At 42.2% G+C, this 19,729-nt stretch overlaps 1 protein-coding gene across 1 annotated transcript in view; it reads right to left on the bottom strand.

Annotated features, from left to right (window-relative positions):
• LOC120989135 (guanine nucleotide-binding protein G(q) subunit alpha) overlaps positions 1-19,729 on the bottom strand; it is a 154,057-nt gene that overhangs the window by 10,685 nt on the left and 123,643 nt on the right. The gene's annotated exons all lie outside the window — the stretch shown is intronic.

Below are 19,729 nucleotides of genomic sequence, written 5' to 3'. Positions count from 1 at the left end.
GAAACAATATATATATTCCTACAACATTTCTAATCTAACCATTTCTGTGATTTAGTTCAGATGAAGCAAGATAAGATTTAAAGACAAGATACCCCTATTACATACAGTACATGTAAGCCAATCCTTAAAAGGGACCATGAGCAACATGGAATCCTGACAGGCTCCCTCATTACACTCATAAGGGTACTGATGGTTAGGACAGCATAAGTCTCCTGACAGGTTCCCTTTAGGCTTTATGCACATGACTGTCTGTTTTGCGGTCCGCAAATTTCAGATTCGCAAAACGTGGATGCCAGTCATGTGCATTCTGCATAATGTGGAATGGAACGCCTGGCCCTCAATAGAACATGTCCTATCCTTGTCCATGATACGGACAAGAATAGGACATGTTCTATTATTTGCGGGGCCACAGAATGGATGTGCGGATGCAGACAGCACAAGGAGTGCTGTCTGCATCTTTTGCGGCCGCTTTGAAGTGAATGGGCCCTCATCCAACTCAAAAAATGTGTCTCAGTTGCGGACCCAAACCACGGTTGTGTGCATAAGGCCTTAAAGGTATGTTCTGCAAAACATAGAAGTGGTCTTTGTGCACCCTGCACTTTTTTTTTTGGAAAACTACATATTCTTGTCCACAAAACAGACAAGAATAGGACATGTTCTATAAATTGCGGCTAGATGACATGCATGTGCTGTCTGTATTTTTGCAGCTCCATAGAAATGAATGGGTCTGTGTGCTTCCGCCCCCTGCTGCTGATTGACAGTTTTAAAAAAAAAATGTGGACAATATTCCTTTGGATGGACGTCACTATGTATAATTTACAATGTCAAAAAGAAAAAAAAAAAAATTGGGATTATTACTGTAGTTATCTTAAAACATAACTTTTACTAATGAAATTAAAAGATAGGCCCAAAATATAAGTGTGATAAAATTATGAGAGCGGCGGTATTACAGGTCAATGTGCACGGCGGCACCCAATAAATATGAAAAAAGAGGGAAAGTGCTCAGCGGCACCTGAAATAAAACCCGTACTCCTACCGCTCCGTCGTCAACGTCCTTTTAAGGACGAGTGCCCTGTGGTTAGGCTGCTACCCCTAATTAGTTATTAGGGCAAACCTCAGACCACACCATAGGGTCAAATTAGGGTTGCCTCTGACCCCGCCGCCTCTAGCAGCTGAGCGTCCAGTTTGGAGCCATTCACTCCGGTGTCATCAGGACGCACCCCTGCACCCTGGACGTTGACGACAGAGCGGTAGGAGTACGGGTTTTATTTCAGGTGCCGCCGGGCACTTTCCCTCTTTTTTTCATATTGATTGGGTGTGTGCACATTGACCTGTAATACCGCCGCTCTCATAATTTTATCATACTTATATTTTGGGCCTATCTTTTAATTTCATTAGTAAAAGTTATGTTTTAAGATAACTAATAATCACTTTTTTTTTTTTTGCCATTGACAGTTTTTTTCCCAAAGGAATTAGCTTCAAGGAGCTCATGAATATTCAGGACTCACCAGCATGCGCTGGAGCTGTTCAATATAAGATTTTAACAAAATGGCAATTGTAGAAAGTGACAACGCATTTTGCTAAGGGGATCTGTCACTAGTTTATGTTGACCGATTCTCTTTTAATTGGTTCTGTAATGATCACTTTGAAAGTTGAAAATATTGTAACTCGAGGCCATAGCTTTATGGAAAACTGCTATTAGTTCCAAAGCCCTAAAATACGCTAAAAATAAGATTGAAGGTAATTCAGTAGATACCTACTACAGATAAAGCAATTCCTTTTCACATGGTATCTTGATATTGGAAATTTGGCACAGTCTTCACGTAAAATTTCTGATGTCACCTGAACGGGGCCTTAAAAAGTCATCCAAATGGCTGTGCCCGCTGTTTGCACATTGGGGGGCGATTAATCAATTTTGGCGCAATCTGTGCCATGTCTAACCTTTACAGCTAGAGATGAAAGGGGTTTAGACCAAATTTATCATATGTTGGACAGAGAATAATAAATGAGATATAGTGCAGATTTGCAACATTTTGATGGCAATAACGTAATTTTCCAAATTTTTTACCCCAGTTTTTAGAATCAGAGAAGGAAGGACTAAGGGCTCTTTCACACCTGCGTTCTTGTCTTCCGGCATAGAGTTCCGTCGTCGGGGCTCTATGCCGGAAGAATCCTGATCAGGATTATCCTAATGCATTCTGAATGGAGAGAAATCCGTTCAGGATGCATCAGGATGTCTTCAGTTCCGGAACGGAACGTTTTTTGGCCGGAGAAAATACCGCAGCATGCTGCGCTTTTTGCTCCGGCCAAAAATCCGGAACACTTGCCGCAAGGCCGGATCCGGAATTAATGCCCATTGAAAGGCATTGATCCGGACTTAAGCTAAACGTCGTTTCGGCGCATTGCCGGAGGCGACATTTAGCTTTTTCTGAATGGTTACCATGGCTGCCGGGACGCTAAAGTCCTGGCAGCCATGGTAAAGTGTAGAGGGGAGCGGGGGAGCAGTGTACTTACCGTCCGTGCGGCTCCCCGGGCGCTCCAGAGTGACGTCAGGGCGCCCCAAGCGCATGGATCATGTGATCGCATTGGACACGTCATCCATGCGCATGGGGCGCTCTGACGTCACTCTGGAGCGCCCCGGGAGCCGCACGGACTGTAAGTATACTGCTCCCCCGCTCCCCACTACTACTATGGCAACCAGGACTTTAATAGCGTCCTGGGTGCCATAGTAACACTGAAAGCATTTTGAAGACGGTTCCGTCTTCAAATGCTTTCAGCACACTTGCGTTTTTCCGGATCCGGAGTGTAATTCCGGCAAGTGGAGTGCACGCCGGATCCGGACAACGCAAGTGTGAAAGAGGCCTAAGTATGGCCAGCTCTGTAGAAACCTGCAAGTTTTTAACAAAAAGTCGCAATTTTGATTACACACTTGTCTGGGGTATGCTTACAATATTACCTATATGTGTGCCTTTTCTCTGCTAACACCACTGTAATAACAAAGCCCACTTTTCTTGTCAGATTTCTATTTTGGCGTGAATCCTTTATGGAGCAACGTTGGAATGTGATAAATTTGGTGCAAACTAAATGGCTTGGAATTTTGGCAAATTTTGCACTACTTTTTTGGGCACAGATTGGGGGAGACAATAACTAATAAAGGCATATTTTGCACCAGAAAAATCCTTACATCATGAATCAAAAGTGGCCATTTGTTTCACCTTATTTAATCAAAAAAGACGCATTCTAATTTTAAAATGTGTCTTTGTAATTGTAGGCTAATAATTCGCCATTTTATAAACAAATGTGGCATATATTTTTTTTACACTAAAGTGGTAAAATGAGACATGTAATTGTATTTGCAACGATCCATCTGTACTCAACTGATGTTGCACATGCGACTCCTTGAAGGCCGATATGCGACATTTAATTGTTAAAATTGCAACTTTTTAAATAAAAGTCGCATCTATCTGCCGTGCGCCTTTTTAACAAATTACGCTACCACTGAAGCAAGCTTAATCTAATGTTACATTTTGTGCCTTTTAACCTGAACATAAGTTGATAAATGTGGTATTATATACGCCAATTCAGTAGCCCTGCCCACTTTGACATTCAAAACACTTTTCTGGCATGTTTCATTCTTTCTGGTGAAAAATAAGGAAAACAGTTGATCTATTTGGCGCAAACCTACATGCCATTATTTCTGACACATTTAAACCATAATTTTGGCCCACTGATTGCTAAATGTCCCCCACTGTTCTTGTTGAATGTCAATAAAAAACTTTTAATGATTTACTGTAAAGCTGTAATTGTGTATATAACGTGTTATGAGGTCACTTATTGGGGTAAAGGTTGCTACATGATGTATTATGCAATGGCTCCCAAATAAAGTGACCCCTCCTTTAAATACAGTTAGGTCCATATATATTTGGACACCAACACAAATTTAGTTTTTATTAGCCATTTACTAAAACATTTTCAAGTTATAGTTATATAATGGACATAAAGTCTAGACTTTCTTTCATTTGAGGGTATCTACATTAAAATTGGATGAAGGGTTTAGGAGTTTCAGCTCCTTTACATGTGGCACCCTGTTTTTAACCTCTTAAGGACACATGACGTACCGGTACGTCATGATGTCCTGGTACTTAAGGACACATGACGTACGTCATGTGTTGTTCCGATCACTGCCGCCCGGCCGGCAGTGATCGGAACAAGGTGCCTGCTCAAATCATTGAGCAGGCATAAATGCGCGGGGGGGGTCCTGTGACCCCCCCCCCGCCATGTCGGCGATCGCATCAAACCGCAAGTCAATTCAGACCTGCGGTTTGATGCGCTTTTTGCAGTTTCTAATCCCCGCGGTCCCTGACCGCGGGGATCAGAAACTTTATAATGCCCAAAATATATGTTTCAACTTCCCTACACCCCTGAATAATTTTATGGCGGCGGGAGGTGCAGGAAGAGGGTTGCGGGCGGTGCGGCAGGCGGGATCGCAATCCCCCGCCCGCCTCCCCTTGAATAATCGTTGGTGGTTAGTGGGTATACCAGGGTGTCAGCACATTGCTGACACCCTGGTATAAACTTGTAGATATCCAGAAAAATAAAAAAATGGAGACAGCACGTCCAAAAGGTGCAGAAGGTGGAATTTATTCCGGGTGCACCGTTTCGGCTGTGTGTTAGCCTTTTTCAAGCATGCTTGAAAAAGGCTAACACACAGCCGAAACGTTGCACCCGGAATAAATTCCACCTTCTGCACCTTTTGGACGTGCTGTCTCCATTTTTTTATTTTTCTGGATATCTACAAGTTGCTTTACTAGGGGCTTTTTACCACCCCTCCTGGAGACGAGCACCCGACACATCATTACTTAGGAGTGCTGTCCACCCATATTTTCGACTCTGGTATAAACGGCTGACATCGCTGATGCGATGTCAGCCGTTTAACCCTTTCCATACCACGGTCCGTACGGAATAGGTTAACAGCCCAGGGAGCTCCCTCCCTCTCCGATCGGGGGGCTGCTGTGCCTTTGCAGCCCCCCGATGGGAGAGGGAGAGAGCTCCCAGACAGCCCCGTCCTTACCCTTCCCCGTCTGCGCAGTTGTGGCCACAACTGAGCAGACGAGGAAGGTTCACATGGCAACAGGACGCCTTCTCAGGCATCCTGCTGTCTATGGTGCTGAACAGATCTGTGCTGAAGGCATAGATCTGTTCAGACAAAGTGTAAGTAAAATACAGTACAATACCCTATATAGTGTATTGTACTGTATTATACAGACATCAGACCCACTGGATCTTCAAGAACCAAGTGGGTCTGGGTAAAAAAAAAAAAAGTGAAAAAAAAGTGAAAAAAAAGTAAAAATCAAAAAACACATTTATCACTGATTAAAAATGAAAAAAATAAAATTCCCTACACATGTTTGGTATCGCCGCGTCCGTAACGACCTGATCCGTTTTGGTCATGTTACTTGAACGCCATAAAAATAAAAAACTATGATGAAATTGAAATTTTGCCCACCTTACTTCCCAAAAAAAGGTAATAAAAGTGATCAAAAAAGTCGCATGTACGCCAAAATTGTAACAATCAAACCGTCATCTCATCCCGCAAAAATCATACCCTACCCAAGATAATTGCCCCAAAACTGAAAAAACTATGGCTCTTAGACTGTGGAAATACTAAAACATGATTTTTTTTTGTTTCAAAAATGAAATCATTGTGTAAAACTTACATAAATTTCAAAAAGTATACATATTAGGTATCGCCGCGTCCGTATCGACCAGCTCTATAAAAATATCACATGATCTAACCCCTCAGGTGACCACTGTAAAAAAATAAAAACAGTGTAAAAAAAAGCCATTTTTTGTCATCTTACGTCACAAAAAGTGTAATAGCAAGCGATCAAAAAGTCATATGCACCCCAAAATAGTGCCAATCAAACAGTCATCTCATCCTGCAAAAAAATGAGACCCGACTTAAGATAATCGCCCAAAAACTGAAAAAGCTATGGCTCTTAGACTATGGAGACACTAAAACTTTTTTTTGGTTTACAAAATGAAATCATTGTGTAAAACTTTAATAAATTAAAAAAAAGCATACATATTAGGTATAAAATTACCACATGATCTAACCTGTCAGATGAATGTTGTAAATAACAAAAAAAAAATGGTGCCAAAAAAGCTTTTTGTTACCTTGCCTCACAAAAAGTGTAATATAGAGCAACCAAAAATCAAATGTACCCTAAACTAGTACCAACAAAACTGCCACCCTATCCCGTAGTTTCTAAAATGGGGTCACTTTTTTGGAGTTTCTACTCTAGGGGTGCATCAGGGGGGCTTTAAATGGGACAGTGTGTCAAAAAAACCAGTCCAGTAAAATCTGCCTTCCAAAAACCGTATGGCATTCCTTTCCTTCTGCGCCCTACCGTGTGCCCGTACAGCAGTTTACGACCACATATGGGGTGTTTCTGTAAACTACAGAATCAGGGCCATAAATAATGAGTTTTGTTTGGCTGTTAACCCTTGCTTTGTAACTGAAAAAAAAATATTAAAATGGAAAATCTGCCAAAAAAGTTAAATTTTGAAATTGTATCTCTATTTTCCATTAAATCTTGTGCAATACCTAAAGGGTTAACAAAGTTTGTAAAATCAGTTTTGAATACCTTGAGGGGTGTAGTTTCTTAGATGGGGTCACTTTTATGGAGTTTCTACTCTAGGGGTGCATCAGGGGGGCTTCAAATGGGACATGGTGTAAATAAACCAGTCCAGCAAAATCTGTCTTCCAAAAACCAAACGGCGCACCTTTCACTCTACGCCCCGCTGTGTGGCCGTACAGTAGTTTACGGCCACATATGGGGTGTTTCTGTAAACGGCAGAGTCAGGGAAATAAAGATAAAGTCTTGTTTGGCTGTTAACCCTTGCTTTGTTAGTGGAAAAAATGTGTTAAAATTGAAAATTAGGCAAAAAAATGAAATTCTCAAATTTCATCCCCATTTGCCAATAACTCTTGTGCAACACCTAAAGGGTTAACAAAGTTTGTAAAATCAGTTTTGAATACCTTGAGGGGTGTAGTTTATAGAATAGGGTCATTTTTGGGTGGTTTCTATTACGTAAGCCTTGTAAAGTGACTTCAGACCTGTAAAGGTCCCTAAAAATTGGATTTCTGAAAAATTTCAAGATTTGCTTCTAAACTTCTAAGCCTTGTAACATCCCCAAAAATTAAAATATCATTCCCAAAATAACTCAAACATGAAGTAGACATATGGGGAATGTAAAGTCATCACAATTTTTGGGGGTATTACTATGTAATACAGAAGTAGAGAAACTGAAACTTAGAAATTTGCAAATTTTTGGTAAATTATTTTTTTTTTATGCAAAAAAAAAAAAAAATTAACTTTATTTTTCAAGTGTCATGAAGTACAATATGTGACGAAAAAACAATCTCAGAACGGCCTGGATAAGTCAATGCGTTTTAAAGTTATCACCACTTAAAGTGACACTGGTCAGATTTGCAAAAAATGGCCTGGTCCTTAAGGTGAAATAAGGCTGTGTCCCTAAGTGGTTAAAGGGACCAAAAGTAATTGGGCAATTGACTCAAAGGCTGTTTCATAGGCAGGTGTGGGCAATTCCTTCATTGTTTCATTCTCAATTAAGCACATAAAAGGCCTGGAGTTGATTTGAGGTGTGGTGCTTGCATTTTGAAGATTTTGCCGAGAAGTAAACATAGAATGTGTCGGCAGATAAGAACCATTTGGCCCATTTAGTCTGCCCAATATACTAAATACTATGGATAGCCCCTGGCCCTATCTTATATGAAGGATGGCCTTATGCCTATCCCATGCATGCTTAAACTCCTTCACTGTATTTGCAGCTACCACTTCTGCAGGAAGGCTATTCCATGCATCCACTACTTTACATCCACTAAAGTAATACTTCCTGATATTACTTTTAAACCTTTGCCCCTCTAATTTAAAACTATGTCCTCTTGTAGCAGTTTTTCTTCTTTTAAAACATGTGGTCAAAGGAGCTCTCCATGCAGGTGAAACAAGCCATCCATCTGCGAAAACAGAAAAAACCCATCCGAGAAATTGCTACACTATTAGGAGAAGAAAGAAAGAAAGAAAGAAAGAAAGAAAGAAAGAAAGACAGACAGACAGACAGACAGACAGACCTGGACGCCCACGGAAGACAACAGTGGTGGATGGTCGCAGAATAAATACCATGGTGAGGAGAAGGCCCTTCACAACAGCCAACCAAGTGAACAACACTCTCCAGGATATAGGCGTATCAATATCCAAATCTACCATAAAGAGAAGACTGCATAAAGGTAACTACAGAGGGTTCACTGCACGGTGCAAGCCACTCATAAGCCTCAAGAATAAGAAGGCTAGATTGGACTTTGCTAAAACATCTTAAAAAAACAGCACACTTCTGGAAGAACATTCTTTGGACAGATGTACCCAAAATGAACCTCTACCAGAATGATGGAAAGAGAAAAGTATGGTGAAGGCATTGTATAGCTGATGATCCAAAGCATATCACATCATCTGTAAAACATGGCGGAGGCAGTGTAATGGCTTAGGCATGCATGGCTGCCAGTGGCACTGCGTCCATAGTGTTTATTGACGATGTGACACAGGACAGCCAGGTGAATTCTGGGGTTTTCACAGACATACTGTGTGCTCAAATCCAGCCAAACTGATTGGTCGGCGTTTCATAATACAGATGGACAATGACCCAAAACATAAAGCCAAAGCAACCCAGAAGTTTATTAAAGCAAAGAAGTGGAATATTCTTGAATGGCCAAGTCAGTCACCTGATCTGAACCTAATAGAGCATTTCACTTGTTAAAGACTAAACTTCAGACAGAAAAGCCCACAAACAAACAGCAACTGAAAACCGCTGCAGCAAAGGCCTGGCAGAGCACTAAAAAGGTGATGTCTATGAGTTTAAGACTTCAGGCAGTCATAGCCAACAAAAGGTTTTCAACCAAGTATTAGAAAATGACATTTTATTTACAGTTGTTTAATGTGTCCAATTAATTACTTTTGATCCCCTGAAATGAAGGGGTTGAGTTTAAAAAATGCTTTAGTTCCTCACATTTTTATGTAATAATTGTGTTCAACCCACTGAACTTCAACTGCATCTGAATTGTTTTGTTCAAAATCCATTGTGGTAATGTACAGAACAAAATTTCGAAAAATGTCTGTCCAAATATATATGGACCTATCGGTATATACTATATATACGACATTTCTATTCTATAATGATAGATTAAAACCCCTTCCCGCAATATCACGTACGTGTACGTTGCGGAATGTGGTGCCTTACCGCATCCTCACGTGCACTGCGCTGACAGGGGGCTGATGGTTGCCATGGCAGCCCCATAGGCATTGGGACTTGCCAGCTACGGAAGCTCAGGAGATCCAGCCTGAGGGCTCGGTCTCCTAGGCAACGGTCAGCATCTTACTGTGTATCGCGGGCTGGCAAAATTTAAAAGACAAGTTCGTCATCAACCTGCCAGCCAATGATCGTCGCTGGCAGGTTGATGATTTTCAAAAAAACTAATCAGAAGCCATCTAACACATTATATTTATAAATATAATGTGTTAAATGGCTTCTGTGCTCCTCTGCTGGTCCTTTTCGTCGGTTGGTTCCAGCAGAGGAGCACACATCACTGTGAGTAAGCACCAACACCACACTTAGCCCCCAGATCACCCTCCATCACCCCAATTAACCCCTTGATCGCCCCTGTCAATCACCTAGTGAAAAGGGAAAAAAGTGATCAGTGTAAATTGTCACTTTTTTTTTTATTTCACTGGTATTGACTTATAGTTTTAGGATAGTTTAGGCCCCTTGGTTAGGTAGTTAGCGATCGTTTAGCGCTCAGCCCACTGCACCGCAGTAAATGATTCGCTGATTAGCGTATCGCTAATCAGCATTTGTACTTTTATAGTATCTGTAAGTGATCAAAACTGATCACAGTCAGATCTATAATTGTATTAGTCACCTTAGATCGCCCTCCACCCAAAACGCAGTGTTTGCCCGATCAGGCCTGATCGGTCGCCCACACGTGCGTTCACCCACGCCCGCCCCGCTGCAGTGACAAAATTTTTTTTTGTTTTTTTGATCACTGCACAATCACTTTACAAGCGCTGCGGCGATAAAAAAAAAATCCGTTTTGATATTTTTTATCAATCGCAGCGGCCTCCGGTACTTCGCTAGCCTCCCATTTGTAAGACAGGCTTGCTTTTTTTCTTGGGTAGTCTCAGGGAATACCCCTAAATTTAGTAGTCCAAATGTCAAACAGGGGGTATTCTTCTGAAGAGGCCTACAGGATTCTGACCCAGTCGGATGAGGAATGGGAACCCTCATCTGACGAATCTAGCGGGTCAGAATATGAACCTGTAGAAAGCAGTGGCAGTCTGACCCAAAGTTCGGACGAGGAGGTTGAGGTCCCTGATAGCACCAGGCGTACCCGGCCCCTTGTTGCTAGACCACAGGTTGCGCAGGATCCGTTTCAAGGGCAGCAGAGTGGGGCTGGCGCTGTCGGATTACGTGGTGAGGCATACACCAGCAGCGCAGCCCATCCTGGACCTAGTACCAGCACTGCCGTACAACATGGTGAAGTGGCGAGCACCAGAAGGGCAGTTGAAGCTGGTACGGTGGCACGTGCAATAGTTACCCAGTCGCAACCACCGCACAGACAGGCCCGTAGAGCCCCTAGAGTCCTTGAGGTGCTGGCAAACCCTGATTGGCAGTCCCCAACTTCAGCCACACCTGTAGTTCCCCCTTTCACCGCCCAGTCTGGAGTTCGGGTTGAGACAGCTCAGACCGGTTCGGCCCTGGGATTTTTTGAGCTGTTCTTGACTGCGGAGCTCTTGGACTTAGTCGTGGCAGAAACAAATCGGTATGCCACTCAATTTATAGCCGCCAACCCGGGAAGCTCTTATGCCCAGTCTTTCCGGTGGAAACCCGTCCAAGTTTCCGAATTTTACATTTTTCTGGGGCTTCTCCTGAACATGGGTCTAACCAAAAAGCATGAATTGCGGTCATATTGGTCCACGAACACAATTCATCACATGCCCATGTTCTCTGCTGCCATGTCCAGGACACGTTTTGAGACCATCCTGCGTTTCCTGCACTTTAGCGACAACACAACCTCCCGTCCCAGATGCCACCCAGCTTTTGACCGGCTCCACAAAATTCGGCCCCTCATAGACCACTTCAACCAGAAATTTGCAGATTTGTATACCCCTGAGCAAAACATCTGCGTAGACGAGTCCCTTATACATTTTACCGGGCGCCTTGGCTTCAAACAATACATCACAAGCAAGCGCGCCCGGTATGGGGTCAAATTGTATAAGCTCTGTGAAAGGGCCACAGGCTATACCCACAAATTTCGGATCTATGAGGGAAAAGATCAGACCCTGGAGCCAGTCGGTTGCCCTGACTACCTGGGGAGCAGTGGGAAGACAGTCTGGGACTTAGTGTCACCCTTATTTGGCAAGGGGTACCATCTTTATGTGGACAATTTTTACACAAGTGTGCCCCTCTTCAGGCATTTGTTCCTAAAAAAGATTGGCTGCTGTGGCACCGTGCGACCTAGTCGCCGGGGCTTCCCCCAACGGCTCGTTACCACCCGTCTTGCAAGGGGGGAGAGGGCTGCCTTGTGTAACGAAGAACTGCTCACGGTCAAATGGAGAGACAAGCGTGACGTTTACATGCTCTCCTCCATTCACGCAGACACGACAATCCAAATTGAACGGGCAACCAGTGTCATTGAAAAGCCCCTTTAAATGACACCCCAAAACACATTGCCCAACTTCTCCTGAGTACGGCAATACCACATGTGTGACACTTTTTTGCAGCCTAGGTGGGCAAAGGGGCCCACATTCCAAAGAGCACACAAAGGGGCCCACATTTTGATTTCAAACTACTTCGCACGCATTTGGGCCCCTAAAATGCCAGGGCAGTATAACTACCCCACAAGTGACCCCATTTTGGAAAGAAGACACCCCAAGGTATTTCGTGATGGGCATATTGAGTCCATGGAAGTTTTTATTTTTTGTCACAAGTTAGTGGAATATGAGACTTTGTAAGAAAAAAAAATAAAAAATAAATCATAATTTTCCGCTAACTTGTGACAAAAAATAAAAAGTTCTATGAACTCACTATGCCCATCAGCGAATACCTTAGGTGTCTACTTTCCGAAATGGTGTCATTTGTGGGGTGTTTGTACAGTCTGGGCATTGTAGAACCTCAGGAAACATGACAGGTGCTCAGAAAGTCAGAGCTGCTTCAAAAAGCAGAAATTCACATTTTTGTACCATAGTTTGTAAACGCTATAACTTTTACTCAAACCATTTTTTTTTTTTTACCCAAACATTTTTTTTTTATCACAGACATGTAGAACAATAAATTTTGAGAAAAATGTATATATGAATGTTGTTTTTTTTGCAAAATTTTACAACTGAAAGTGAAGAATTTCATTTTTTTGCAAAAAAATCGTTAAATTTCGATTAATAACAAAAAAGTAAAAATGTCAGCAGCAATGAAATACCACCAAATGAAAGCTCTATTAGTGAGAAGAAAAGGAGGTAAAATTCATTTGGGTGGTAAGTTGCATGACCGAGCAATAAACGGTGAAAGTAGTGTAGTGCAGAAGTGTAAAAAGTGGTCTGGTCATTAAGGGTGTTTAAGCTAGGGGGGCTGAGGTGGTTAAAGAGGACCTTTCATCGGTCCAAACATTGTGAACTAAGTATCATGACATATACAGCGGCGCCCAGGGATCTCACTGCACTTACTATTATCCCTGGGCGCAGCTCCGTTCTCCCGTTATGTCCTCCGGTATGTTCGGGGATTTAGTAGGAGACTGTCCTTGTTCTGCTGGGCATCTCCTTCTCCTAGGCTGTAGCGCTGGCCAAATCGCATCGCAGAGCTCACAGCCTGGGAGAAAAAATCTCCCAGGCTGTGAGCTCTGCGCTGCGATTGGCCAGCGCTACAGCCTAGGAGAAGGAGACGCCCAGCACAACAAGGGCAGACTCCGCCTACTATAACCAAGTCCCCTAAGTCTCCGCCTACTATAACCAAGTCCCTGAACATACCGGAGGACATAACGGGAGAACGGAGTGGCGCCCAGGGATAATAGTAAGTGCAGTGAGATCCCTGGGCGCCGCTGTATATGTCATGATACTTCGTTCACAATGTTTGGACCGATGAAAGGTCCTCTTTAAAACTGAAACAAAACAAAAAAAAGTTGGCATATTTGGTATTGTCGCGTCCGTAACAACCTGCTCTAGAAAAATAGCACATGGTCTAAGGCTAGTTTCACACTGGCATTTCTGGGTCTGCTTGCAAGATCCGTTTCACGGCTCTCACAAGCGGCCCAAAACGGATCAGTTTAGCCCCAATGCATTCTGAATGATAAGGATCCGTTCAGAATGCATCAGTTTGCCTCCGTTCAGCCTCCATTCCGCTCTGGAGGCGGACACCAAAACCCTGCTTGCAGCGTTTTGATGTCCGCCTGACGATGCGGAGCCAAACGGATACGTCCTGACTTACAATGTAAGTCAATAGGGACGGATCCGTTTTCACTGACACAATATGGTGCAATTGAAAACGGATCCGCCTCCCATTGACTTTCGTTTGCATTATCATGAACAAAAAAAATAAAAAAATAAATGGTTCATGGTACTGCAAACGGATCAGTTCTGAACGGATACAAGCGTTTGCATTATAGGTGCGGATCCGTCTGTGCAGATACCAGACGGATCCGCACCTAACGCAGGTGTGAAAGTAGCCTAACCTGTCAGATGAACATTGTAAATAACAAAAAATAAAAACGGTGCCAAAAAAGCTATTTTTTGTTACCTTGCCTCACAAAAAGTGTAATAGAGCAACCAAAAATCATATCAACCTTAAAATAGTACCAACAAAACTGCCACCTTATCCCATAGTTTCCAAAATTGGGTCATTTTTTGGAGTTTCTACTCTAGGGGTGCATCAGGGGGTCTTCAAATGTGACATGTCCCTCCAAAAACCATATGGCATTCCTTTCCTTCTGTGCCCTGCCGTGTGCCCGTACAGCAGTTTACGATCACAAATGGGGTGTTTCTGTAATCTACAGAATCAGGGTAATAAATACTGAGTTTTGTTTGGCTGTTTACCCTTGCATTGTTACTGGAAATAATGGATTAAAATTGAAAATCTGCCAAAAAAGTAAAATTTTGAAATTTCATCTCCATTTTCCTTTAACTCTTGTGGAACACCTAAAGGGTTAAAAAAGTTTGTAAAATAAGTTTTGAATACCTTGAGGGTGTAATTTCTAAAATGGGGTCATTTTTGGGTGGTTTCTATTATGTAAGCCTCACAAAGTGACTTCAGACGTGAACTGGTCCTTAAAAAGTGGGTTTTGGAAATCTGAAAAATTAAGCCTAAACTAAACTAAGCCTTCTAACCTCCCCAAAAAAATAAAATGGCATTCACAAAATGATCCTAACATGAAGTAGACATATAGGGAATGTAAAAGTAATTATTTTTGGAGGTAATACTGTCTATTATAAAAGTAGAGAAATTGGAATTTGAAAACTTTTTGTGAATTTGGTATTTAAAAAAAAAAATAAAAATGAATTTTTTTGACTCAATTTTACCACTGTCGTTAAGTACAATATGTGATGAGAAAATCTCAGAATGGCTTGGATAAGATAAAGTGTTTTAAAGTTATCACCACAAAGTGACTAGCTTAGTCTTGAAGGTGTTAAGGGGGGATATGCCGCTTAATAAATTAGTTGCATCTTTCGCCAGTGGAGTTTTAACCAAGACTAGTGCAGGTACGTCCATATTGTTTTATAGCAAAGATAATTTAAATCTACATATTCAACAGGCAGAAAAACACTGGAGCAGATTTGACGCTAGTGTGAATGGAGCCTGAAAAGGCGCTTACTTCTGCACACCACCAGTCTGGAGAGGTGTTCTCCTTTTTCACTTATTATACTGGATACTAGAGTAGAATGAGCATCCGGAGCCATAGCTGAATACTGAATAGCTGCAGTGTGTTTTCTGAACACAAAGGATTACAATCGGACCTGTCAACATCAGGAAATCTCAGTGTTGCATTCCAGGCTGCAGTAGATTTAGGTCTACATTGCAAACGGTTATAAGTGGAAAGTGCAAAAAGACAGATTGCATGGTAGCTACTGTATATTTTAGTTTAGGGTTACACCGCAATTTTGGCTGTGGCTAGCTGCATGGCCAAACATATCGATGAAGCACTGCTTGTATCGTAAGTTGGGCGCCATGCCCGCCATGATGCGACAACAGTTAGATATCACAACCTGCTGAATTTTTTGTGACTTTGTGTTGCGGCAACTTTCCAGTTACAAAGCAACTGCATTTAGGGTACTTTCACACTTGCGGAAGAGGATTCCGGCAGTAAGTTCAGTCGCCGGTACTGCCTGCCGGATCCTGCAATCCAGACGCAAACGGATGGCATTTGTCAGACGGATCCGTCTGACAAATACATTGAAATACCGGATCAGTCTCTCCAGTGTCATCTGGAAAAACGGATCCGGTATACATTTTTTGCACAGATTTAAAGGTCTGCGCATGCGCGGACCGGAAGAACGGATCCGTTAATGCGGCAATTTTAATGCTGGAATCGGCACAAATACATTTCAATGGAAATTAATGCCGGATCCGCAAGTGTTCAGGATTTTTGGCCGGAGGAAAAAAATACAGCATGCTGCGGTATTTTCTCCGGCCAAAAAAACGTAAGAGGGACTGAACTGATGCATCCTGAACAGAATGCTCTCCATTCAGAATGAATTAGAATAAAACTGATAATTTTTTTCCGGTATTGAGCCCCTGTGACGGAACTCAATACCAGAAAAGAAAAACGCTAGTGTGAAAGTACCCTTACTATTATTAGTTGTGATGCAGACATACAGTCAGGTCCATAAATATTGGGACATCGACACAATTCTAAAATTTTTGGCTCTATACACCACCACAATGGATTTGAAATAAAATGAACAAGATGTGCTTTAACTGCAGACTGTCAGCTTTAATTTGAGGGTATTTACATCCAAATCAGGTGAACGGTGTAGGAATTACAACAGTTTGCATATGTGCCTCCCACTTGTTAAGGGACCAAAAGTAATGGGACAGAATAATCATAAAGCAAACCTTCACTTTTTAATACTTGGTTGCAAATCCTTTGCAGTCAATTACAGCCTGAAGTCTGGAACGCATAGACATCACCAGACACTGGGTTTCATCCCTGGTGATGCTCTGCCAGGCCTCTACTGCAACTGTCTTCAGTTCCTGCTTGTTCTTGGGGCATTTTCCCTTCAGTTTTGTCTTCAGCAAGTGAAATGCATGCTCAATCGGATTCAGGTCAGGTGATTGACTTGGCCATTGCATAACATTCCACTTCTTTCCCTTAAAAAACTCTTTGGTTACTTTTGCAGTATGTTTTGGGTCATTGTCCATCTGCACTGTGAAGCGCGTTCAATGAGTTCTGAAGCATTCGGCTGAATATGAGCAGATAATATTGCCCAAAACACTTCATAATTCATCCTGCTGCTTTTGTCAGCAGTCACATCATCAATAAATTACAAGAGAACCAGTTCCATTGGCAGCCATACATGCCCACGCCATGACACTACCACCACCATGCTTCACTGATGAGGTGGTATGCTTAGGATCATGAGCAGTTCCTTTCTTTCTCCATATTCTTCTCTTCCCATCACTCTGGTACAAGTTGATCTTGGTCTCATCTGTCCATAGGATGTTGTTCCAGAACTGTGAAGGCTTTTTTAGATGTCGTTTGGCAAATTTTAATCTGGCCTTCCTGTTTTTGAGGCTCACCAATGGTTTACATCTTGTGGTGAACCCTCTGTATTCACTCTGGGGAAGTCTTCTCTTGATTGTTGACTTTGACACACATACACCTACCTCCTGGAGAGTGTTCTTGATCTGGCCAACTGTTGTGAAGGGTGTTTTCTTCAGCAGGGAAAGAATTCTTCGGTCATCCACCAAAGTTGTTTTCCGTGGTCTTCGGGTCTTTTGGTGTTGCTGAGCTCACCGGAGCGTTCCTTCTTTTTAAGGATGTTCCAAACAGTTATTTTGGCCACGCCTAATGTTTTTGCCATCTCCGATGGGGTTGTTTAGTATTTTCAGCCTAATGATGGCTTGCTTCACTGACAGTGACAGCTCTTTGGATCTCATCTTGAGAGTTGACAGCAACAGATTCCAAATGCAAATAGCACACTTGAAATGAACTCTGGACCTTTTATCTGCTCATTGTAATTGGGATAATGAGGGAATAACACACACCTGGCAATGGAACAGTCGAGAAGCCAACTGTCCCATTACTTTTGGTCCCTTAACAAGTGGGAGGCACAAATGCAAACTGTTGCAATTCCTACACTGTTCACCTGATTTGGATGTAAATACCCTCAAATTAAAGCTGACAGTCTGCAGTTAAAGCACATCTTGTTCGTTTCATTTCAAATCCATTGTGGTAGTGTATAGAGCCAAAAATGTATAAACTTTGCTTTACATTTACAGATTACACACTTTAACGTTAACAAGTGTTTAATACTGTCAATGCCAACAGATGGCTTCTTTCTCATCTCGGACATCTTTTATTTTACATGTGTTGCTTCAAAACAGGGAGTTGCAGTTTCCTAACAGACAAATGATCCCCAGAAATATCTGATTTCTTTTATGGTCTCTCTTTTTCAATTACAGTGACAATGGCAAAGGAGTGGTGTATTTAGGTCTTAAAAAATCTGCAAAAGATACAGTACAGGGATGGCCAACCTGTGGCTCTCAAGCTGTTGTAAAACTACAACTCCCACCATGCCCTGCTGTAGGCTGATGGCTGTAGTCAGTCTGAGCATGCTGGGAGTTGTAGTTTTGCAACAGCTGGAGAGCCTCGGGTTGGCCATCCCTGATATAGTACATTATACTGCAACTTAAAAAGGAAGGAAGGAACAGTCCAATCTTATACAAATTCAGATGCGAATAAGCTTATTGTGGTTTTAAATACTATTTTAGAGAACTTTAAAAATACACTCAGCTATAATTCACTCAAAGAGATTCTCCGAGACTGAAGAACTGATGACTTAATGGGAGCAGCGCTGTAGTTACCAGTCACTACATGGTGGATGGAGTTGTGTAGTTACAGTCATCAAGGACCGGTCAGTCCCAGAGAACCTCTGTTAAGTAGAAAAAAAAACATGGCTCCCATGTTCACAGGTTTTATGGGATATTGCATCTTGCCACAAATATTCTTCAGTTGAGCTGAACTTAAATACTAGACACAACCCATAGACAGAAGTGGACCTCCACAAGAACTGGAAGTCCATACAGCTGTGGCCACTGTGACATTTTGCAATTACGATAGGGTTAAAGGGGTCTTCAAAGTTAAAATGTTTTTGTTTTTTTAAAAACAAAGTCTCCTTCTGTCCAGCTGCATTTAATATTATGTAGCTGAACAGGAAGAGAAGGGCACACATCCGTTTGGGACCTGAGCAGAAGAGCTTACAGCCTGAGATGGTGGTTCAATGAACAGTAAGTATTAAACAAACTATCTTTCTTCCACATGGCAGAAGAAAGATCTGGTATTGTAAAAAAAAAAAAAAAAAAACACCGAGAGCCCTTTGAAGCCTGTAAATGCCTCGGTGTAGATTTTCTAAATTCTTGGGAAGACCTGGCAATGCGTATGGTGCAAGTGCAATACAATAAGCTGTCCATAACAATCATACACTTTAAACGTTGTAATAGAAACTGTTCATTTGTTGCACAAAGTTCTACAGCTGAATGGGGCTTGCAGAAATCCATGCACATGCTGCAGAAAAACCATTCCGATGTATGGAATTGGTTTTCAGTTGCAGAAATCATTTCAGTTCTGATGTGTGTAAATACACCTTTAGGCCCCTTTCACACGGGCGAGTATTCCACGCGGATGCGATGCGCGAGTTGAACGCATTGCACCCGCACTGAATACCGACCCATTCATTTCTATGGGGCTGTTCACATGAGCGGTGATTTTCACGCATCACTTATGCGTTGCGTGAAAATCGCAGCATGCTCTATATTCTGCGTTTTTTCACACAACGCAGGCCCCATAGAAGTGAATGGGGTTGCGTGAAAATTGCAAGCATCCGCAAGCAAGTGCGGATGCGGTGCGATTTTCACGCACGGTTGCTAGGAGACGATCGGGATGGAGACCCGATCATTATTATTTTCCCTTATAACATGGTTATAAGGGAAAATAATAGCATTCTGAATACAGAATGCATAGTAAAATAGCGCTGGAGGGGTTAAAAAAAATTAATAAAAATAATTAACTCACCTTAATCCACTTGATCACGAAGCCCGACTTCTCGTCTGTCTTCTTTGTTGAACAGGACCTGTGGTGAGCATTAGTTACAGGAACAGGACCTGTGATGACGTCACTCCCGTCATCACATGATCCATCACATGATCTTTTACCATGGTGATGGATCATGTGATGACCGGAGTGACGTCACCACAGGTCCTGTTCCTGTAATTAATGCTCACCACAGGTCCTGTTCAACAAAGGAGACAGAAGAGAAGCCGGGCTTCGCGAGCAAGTGGATTAAGGGGAGTTAAATTATTATTATTTTTTTAACCCCTCCAGCGCTATTTTACTATGCATTCTGTATTCAGAATGCTATTATTTTCCCTTATAAACATGTTATAATGGAAAATA

Source organism: Bufo bufo, chromosome 2, assembly GCF_905171765.1.
Source record: "Bufo bufo chromosome 2, aBufBuf1.1, whole genome shotgun sequence".
NCBI lineage: Eukaryota > Metazoa > Chordata > Amphibia > Anura > Bufonidae > Bufo > Bufo bufo.
This window is presented reverse-complemented; position numbering and strand designations above follow the sequence as displayed.